This window comes from Chiloscyllium plagiosum, unplaced genomic scaffold (assembly GCF_037043375.1).
Source record: "Chiloscyllium plagiosum isolate Xiang-an unplaced genomic scaffold, Cpla_swu_hap1 HiC_scaffold_38, whole genome shotgun sequence".
Taxonomy (NCBI): Eukaryota; Metazoa; Chordata; class Chondrichthyes; order Orectolobiformes; family Hemiscylliidae; genus Chiloscyllium; species Chiloscyllium plagiosum.
This window is the reverse complement of record NW_028270176.1, coordinates 48,924,757-48,932,444: the sequence shown is the minus strand read 5'-3', so window position 1 is coordinate 48,932,444 and position 7,688 is coordinate 48,924,757. Positions and strand designations below refer to the sequence as shown.

The 7,688-nt window shown below is 45.4% G+C and overlaps 1 long non-coding RNA gene across 3 annotated transcripts in view; it reads left to right on the top strand.

The window, feature by feature from the left end:
- The window catches only part of LOC148139494 (uncharacterized), a 1,679,690-nt gene that overhangs the window by 1,189,277 nt on the left and 482,725 nt on the right, over positions 1-7,688 (top strand). For all 3 annotated transcript variants that reach the window (XR_015753554.1, XR_015753552.1, XR_015753553.1), the window contains exon 4: positions 362-494. This is a non-coding gene — a long non-coding RNA (uncharacterized LOC148139494). The remainder of the gene's footprint in view (positions 1-361; positions 495-7,688) is intronic.

Sequence of the window (7,688 nt, the reverse complement as noted above, 5' to 3'; positions counted from 1 at the left end):
CAGAAAGTTAAAGATCCAGTTCTCGATGTGAGGAAAGACTCAGAAATGTCGATGACTCTTGTTGGCCTGAGGGTCTTCAAGGCAGAGCTAAAGCCAATATACAGAAGTCTGATGTAGGTGTCCATGTTACCCAGATGTTCCAAAGAGAAGTGCCAGAGAGATGGGGTCTGCATAGATCTAGTACGATCGTGGCGAATTATCGAGGACCTGAGCAATGTGGGAGTTAATGTTTGCTATTCCTAACCTCTTAAAGCACTTCATAGATGAGATCGGTCATGATTGTATTAAAAATCGGAGCAGAGTCGAGGAGCCGAATTCCAGATTCATGTTCCTATTTCTTGTGTTCATTTGTTCCTCATAGCTCACAGGGAAACATGTAAATGAATGGTCCTGGCAGACAATGAAGATCCACACACTCAAATCCCATTTCTCGGCTATCAGCCCATCGTCCAGATGATTTCAGCAATGCATGGGATTATTGAAATACCACATAGGTAATATGAATGCTTATGGTTCAAACTTTCTTCCTAGTAATGAGAGTGTGTGAGACTTTACGTTTTTCTGGGTGCATGGTAGCAGACTGTAAAATGAACCTCAGCAGGAACTGCAAAGAGGAGGATATCAGAGTAAGGAGCACAACCAATCCAAGAGCTGCAAATGTTGTTAGGAAGAGGACGACCTGCACAAGAACTACCCAAGACAGGGGAGGGGGGGCCTGGGAGTGAGGGTGTCGATCCAATATTACCAGACGTGTTAACGTGAGTTGATCACTCAATGAATTAATTAACATTTGATGAAGAAATGTATCTGACTCTCTCTGTCACTGTCAGTCCCTCATTTTTTAAACTGATATAATGAAGTGATGTTGCAGCTGTACAGGACTTTGGTTAGGCCACAGTTGGAGTACTGTGTGCAGTTCTGGTCGCCTCACTTTAGGAAAGATGTGGAAGCTTTGGAGAGGGTGCAGAGAAGATTTACCAGGATGTTGCCTGGAATGGAGAGGAAGTCGTACGAGGATAGGTTGAGAGTTCTCGGCCTTTTCTCGTTGGAACGGCGAAGGATGAGGGGTGACTTGATAGAGGTTTATAAGATGATCAGAGGAATAGATAGAGTAGACAGTCAGAAACTTTTTCCCCGGGTACAACAGAGTGTTACAAGGGGACATAAATTTAAGGTGAAGGGTGGAAGGTATAGGGGAGATGTCAGGGGTGGGTTCTTTACCCAGAGAGTGGTGGGGGCATGGAATGCGCTGCCCGTGGGAGTGGTAGAGTCGGAATCATTGGCGACCTTTAAGTGGCATTTGGATAGGTACATGGATGGGTACTTAATCTAGGTTAGAAGTTCGGCACAACATCGTGGGCCGAAGGGCCTGTTCTGTGCTGTATTGTTCTATGTTCTATAATACCGCCCTCTGCTGGCCTCCCAGTGTCACTGTACAAGCAGCAGATTTTTTTTCTCTCTGGGGCACTTTGCTCCTGTCCCTGTACATTCTATTATTTCTGACATTCTCACAATGCCCTGAATAACGCAAAGGCGCAAGCGGCTGCGCAGTGACGTCACAAAAAGAATCGTCACAAAAAGAATGGCCACAACCAGCGGGGAAAGTCTGACAACGAGGAAGCGAGAGGAGGCAACAGGTGACTCATGCCAGGGCCGTGAGGTGAGGGAGAGCGATCCCCTCTGGCCGCCACGAGAGGAACCAGCAACCACTTTCTGAATGAAAGCAACTAGTTATTTTTGGAGAACTATATCGTTTATTCTTATTTCCGTAACAAGGCAGCACGCACCCCCTGAAATACTTCAATACTATAGTACAGGAAATGTATCAATGTTAGGAACCACAGAACGATGAAAAGGCTTAACATTGTTGATTGGACAGAATTTCAGCAGTGGCCCTGTTTTCTGCCTCCCTCCATTTTCAAATCGAAAAGTTACATTTGTTGCTTCCGAGTTTAAATGAACCTTCTCTGAATTTAATGAAGGAAAACAAAAGAAGTGGAGAACAATAGTGATAAGGGGATTGCATTGTTCGGGCATCAGGCAGATGTCTGTGACAGTGCAGATGCGACACCAGCTGGCACGCTGCCTCCCTGGTTGCAGAGTCTGGGATGTCACTGAGTGGCTGAAGGACAGTCTGAAAAGGATACTAGCAAATATAAGATGTGGCAACGGATGGAGCCTTGAAAACAATATATCGGAAGCTGTGAGATCAATTGACAACACAGGGTTAAATACAGAGAGGGAGAGAGAGAGAGTGGAAGGGAGAGGGGGAGAGCAAGAGGGGACGAGAGAAGGGGAGACACGGGGCAGAGAGAAGGGGAGGGGAGGCTGGGGGAGAGATGGGGCAGAAGGGGGGCGAAAGAGGGGAGCGAGATAGGGGAAAGGGGTGAGAATGATAGGGGAAAGAGGGGGCGAGAGAGGAGGGAGGGGGAGAATGAGAGGGAGAGAGAGATGGGGAGAGATTGACACAGGGAGTGAGGGGTGAGAAAGAGAGGTAGAGAGAGGGGGGAGTGAGAGGCGGTACAGGGATGGAGTCGAGAGAGGGAGAGAATAACACGGGGAGTGAGGGGTGAGAGAGATGGGGAGAGAGATGGGGAGTGAGAGGAGGAGTGAGAGGAGGAAGTGTGGGGGGGAGTGAGGGGGGAAGAGAAAGACGGTAGAGAGATGGGGAGAGAGAGGGGGATGCAGAGAGGGGGGAAACAGACAGAGGGATAGAGAGAGGGGACGAGAGAAAGGGAGACAAAGGGGGCAGAGAGAAGGGGAGGGGAGGCTGGGGGAGAGAGGGACAGAGGCGGGCGAAAAGAGGGGAGCAAGATATGGGGAGAGGGGTGAGAATGATAGGTGAGAGAGGGCGCGAGAGAGGAGGATGGGGAAGAATGAGACAGGGGAGAGAGTGGGGGAGAGAGGGAGAGAATGACACGGGGAGTGAGGGGAGAGAAAGAGGGGGAGAGAGATGTGGAGAGAGGGAGAAGTGAGAGGGGGGAGTGAGAGGCGGTAGAGGGATGGGGTCGAGAGAGGGGGGGAGAGAATAACACGGGGATTGAGGGGTGAGAGAGTGGGGGAGACAGAAGGGGGAGTGAGAGATGGGTCTGGGGGGGAGTGAGAGGGGGAATGATAGGGGTAATGAGCGGGGGAGAGAGGGGGAGTAGAAAGATGGGGGAGAGACAAGGGGGAGAGGGGCGAGAGAGGGGGAAAGTGGGGAGAGAGAGAGGCGGGCGTGAGAGAGAGGGGGAGAGAGGGGGGCGTGTGAGAGAGGGGGAGAGAGCGGAATAGAGAGGGGGAGAGAGCGGAATAGAGAGGGCGAGAGAGGGGAATAGAGGGGGAGGGAGAAGGTGCAGGAGAGAGGGCAAGAGTGCAATGAAGAAGGGACAACAACATTGGCCTTGCCAGCAGTGCTAACATCCAGTGAAAAACAAAATGTTGAAAAGCCTGACCTGTCATCAGTCTGCTACAGAACCCTGAGCTCCAAACCTAACAGCACGTGAGGGTTGATATGTTCATGTTTACCCAGCAGACTTCAGTGGCTCAAGGCAGCTCACCACCGTGACCATTTCGAGAATGAGGGAAAGGTAACAAATACCAGCATTACCGGAAACATCTAAATTCAAAGAACGAATTTAAAAATCTGAAACAAAAAATCAAAATTGACTTCATTCTACTAAATCCACAACAGTGTTATGGGGAATGATGGTGTGAATACCTAGATTCTGGACAACAGGGTCACTGCAATGAGAAAAGACTCCGGTTTTCCTCCCTTCTCTGGAAAGGATTACTGGAAGGAGCTGCACATTCTAACATCACATTTTTGAAAGGCTTTTCAGCTTCACATCGCTGCATAGGTCAGCGCCTCCCTTTTTCTGGGGCTCCAACCAGGCCAGCTCTGTTTTGGGCTTTTCCTTCAAGGCTTGTCCTCGCAGCCTAAGGAGTGACACCTGGTGCTGTGCACGCAGCTCCTCCTCCTCCATGTACTATTACACCATCTCCACGGTGAATGGAGAGAAACTGGCTTGTCTCCCCGAGAAGGGCATGCTCAAATAATACTGGACAGTTAAAGACAGGAAGACAAACAGTACAGAGTGAAGTGAGCTGCTTCCCCTGACTCAAGTAAAACTTGCTCAGTAATCCACGAAAACACCGGACTGAGTGCAGACAACAGCAACACTTAAAAAATAGTTGGAGTATCATCAGACATGCTAATCATGCTGCATCACAAGTGATCCCATCAAACTATCCCAATATTTATCAGGATTAGTAAATGTTGGCTGTGTCATTTCATCATCTGTGAAACACATTAAGACCGGCGAAGTCCTTCATACTGATAATTTTCTGGCCAGGACTCCAGTCACTAATTTGCTGCCAGGTTCTGACAAATAACCAGAAACACAACAGGAGTTGCCCTTGCAGAGAATAAGGGTGCCATGGTTACATCATCATCAGAACACGAGGAGGCTATTTAGCTTCTTGAGCCTCTTCCACCATCCACCCAAATCATGGTAATCTTCATCATCATGACAAATCCCTGTCTTTGTCTCATAATCCTTCAGTATTTTCATTCAAAATCTACTAACCTCAGATTTAAAACTCGCAAATGATTTCCAATCAATCGCTGTTTGTGGAACTTTATCAAACTTTACCCATTTCTGTGTATAAAAGTGTTCCCCGTTATCACACCTCAATGTTCTGACTCTTACACTTTATCTGTTTAATCTTTCTTCTTAAGTTAAGCCTTGGAATCCAAGTATCACTTCAGTAAATCTACACTGCACTTCCACTCAGAGTGATACTCTCCTTAAGCCATGGTGCCCAGCCCTGTCAGCTTGGTCTAACTAGGTTCTGATTTGCTGATGCACGACGTCTCAGCCTTTGGTTTCTCGTCTTCTGTAGAGATCAATGTCAACATTCCACTGGCCTGTTGATCACTTTTCTGAACAAGTTTGTGACATATTCATAAACTATACAGCTGGATCAATCCCACCAAGTTTGTTTGGACTCCACTCTCTCTCTCTCTATTTTCACAATCAAGAAACATTTTATTTTGATCCAACCTCTCACTTGCCGACACAAACTCATCTGTCGTTATTTTCATTTACTGAATCTATCAAGATTGCTTTCTACTGCTATGCTTCATCTACCTACACTTGAAATCGCTGTAATCTGTAGAGTGGCCCCAAATTTTGATTGTGGCTTTCCTTTCATTATGAATAGCGAATAATTAGGGCTCCAACCTCGATCCTTGCAGGATATCACTAACCATATCCTTCCAATTAGAATACCTCTTATTATCTGCACAAATGTCTCTTGTACAAATCAAATTCCTCTGCAAACACCCCCTTTCTTTTCTATCTTATTATCACCTTTAATGGACAGTAGAAAAGTGTAAATTCAGGAACATTCTTAGCAGTCAGATTGAGCTTGTGTGTACCTGATTGGGTGAGCAAGGAATCCCAGTAAATATGAATCTTTGTCTTCACTGCATGGGAACTCGATCACAAAGATTAACAATGTGAAGTATTTATCCTTCTTCAAGATTTATAAACTCTGGGCACATTATTACTGAGTAGTACTCAATTTCTTTTCAAAAACTCAGGCCCTGCCCAACTGTTGGCTCACACCCGTTACACCATATGGTCCTCGTCCTCTCCATCTGAATCTCCTGGCAAGATACCTCGAACATGGAGAGGACCAACTATTCCAAGCACTGAGATCCCAGTAATTGGTACCACCACTCACCCTAATCCATTGGAGAGGCCATTGGTCCAGCACTATGTCCTCATCTGAGTCATCCTGCTGGCTGCGTTTCCTCCCCATATTAAAGCGGTTATGGCTCTCTGATGGCAGAAGGGAATGGAAGGATTTCTCTTCAATCTTTTGTCATTGACTCGTCGAACTTAAGGGAGTACTCAGTGGCAATAGAAGCAGAGTCTGGAGAGACAATAAATGATTGACATTTTTCTTTGTTATTTTCCATTGCTCACTGAAAGGTTTAGAACTTGAACTTCAAATTTAGGGCTGAGCTAGAATCCTTGGATTAATCACCTGCTCAAGGAGGTGATTAATCCAATATATTCTTCTGCTTTAACATTCTAACTCTCGTCCCATTCCAGTTTAGCGAACTACTACCTTATACCCTTGTAACTGCCTTTAAGTTTAGATACTAGTTGAAGAACCAAATTCCTCACCCTCAAGCTAAATTCTATCATGCTGCATTGCATCTTACCAAAAGAGTCTTTTACTTTGAGCTCATTAATCAATCACATTATCAGGTCTAAAATAGCTGTTCCCTGATTGGTTCCAGGGCATCTGTTCTGTGAAATTGCACAGAGCAGTCTACCTCAAATAGCTTCAGAAGGTAACATAAGCTGAGTGCGCAATACAATTTTAACTAACAGAACCCTCTGAATACCAGGATTCTGTTAGATCCCCCAAATTACTCAGAGCATGGAATCCCTACGTTGTGGAAACAGGCCCTTCAGCCCAACAAATCCACACCAACCCTCCAAAGAGTATCCCATCAAACCTATTCCTCAACGTTTACCCCTGATTAATGCACCAAAACTGTGCATCGCTGGACACTATGGCAATTTAGCATGACCAATTCACCTAACCTGCAGTTCTTTGGATTGTGGGTTCGCAGCCCTGGTTCGCAGTTACTTCATGAAGTCTGAATGTTGCTGCCTCTATTAGTCCAACAGCACTGTCACTGACCCAGGAGCTGTCCCCCCAGATCGGTTTGTGGCAGTCAGAGATCCTGCTACAACCTGCGCACATGCCAACCCAGTCATCTCAATCAGAAAGAATTAGTACAGCACAGAATAGAAGACAAGTTGTGCTTTTGAAATCAAAGGCCCCTATTCAACCCATCACAAATGTGTCACCTTTTTAAAATAGCTATTTGGCTAGATCCCTGCTCTCACAGTAATGCAAATAATTTCTTTTTGCAAGTATTCAAATTAATTTTGGAAATTAACAGTGAATCAGCTGCCACCTCCTTTGCAGATGATCTCAGCTCTTCTTTGAAACAGCAAAACCCAGTGAGAACATTAAGGCATCCAACATTTTAAAAAATCACATGCTCAGTCACTGTAATATGATGAGTTTTGTTTTACATAATTCTTAGCAAAAGTTAATTTGAAGCAAAAAGGAGAACTCGAAGAGAAAGGTGAAATGCTCGTGGGTAACAAAGGCAGTCAAGGGCAGTACCCATAAGGAAAAGAATGACATAGCCGCGGATGACTAAAAAGGGAGAAAACTGATCATGTAATTAAATTGGCAAGAAACAAAAATGAATGGCAAGAGTTATCCAGGTATATAAAAATTGAATATCTAAAGTCAGCATCGAACCCTTGGAGGTTCTGACTGTGGAATTGATAATGGGTACAAGGAAACAGATAATTTAAACCTATATTTTATATTGATCTTCATGAAGGAGGATACCGTTATCATCCCAAAGGTAGCAAATAAGCAAGTTAATCATGGGTAGAAAAATGTTATAACAGTCTTTGTCACAAGGGACAAAGTATTGACCAACTAATAGGACTAAAGGCAGACAGGACCTAATGGCCTGGATCAAACATTTTTAAGGCAACTGACTGCAGAGATATTCAAGGCATCGATTGGAATATTCCAGAATCAGGGGAAACAGGAAGCATCCAGTGGATTGATGCACCTGTTCAAGAAGGGAAGGGAGA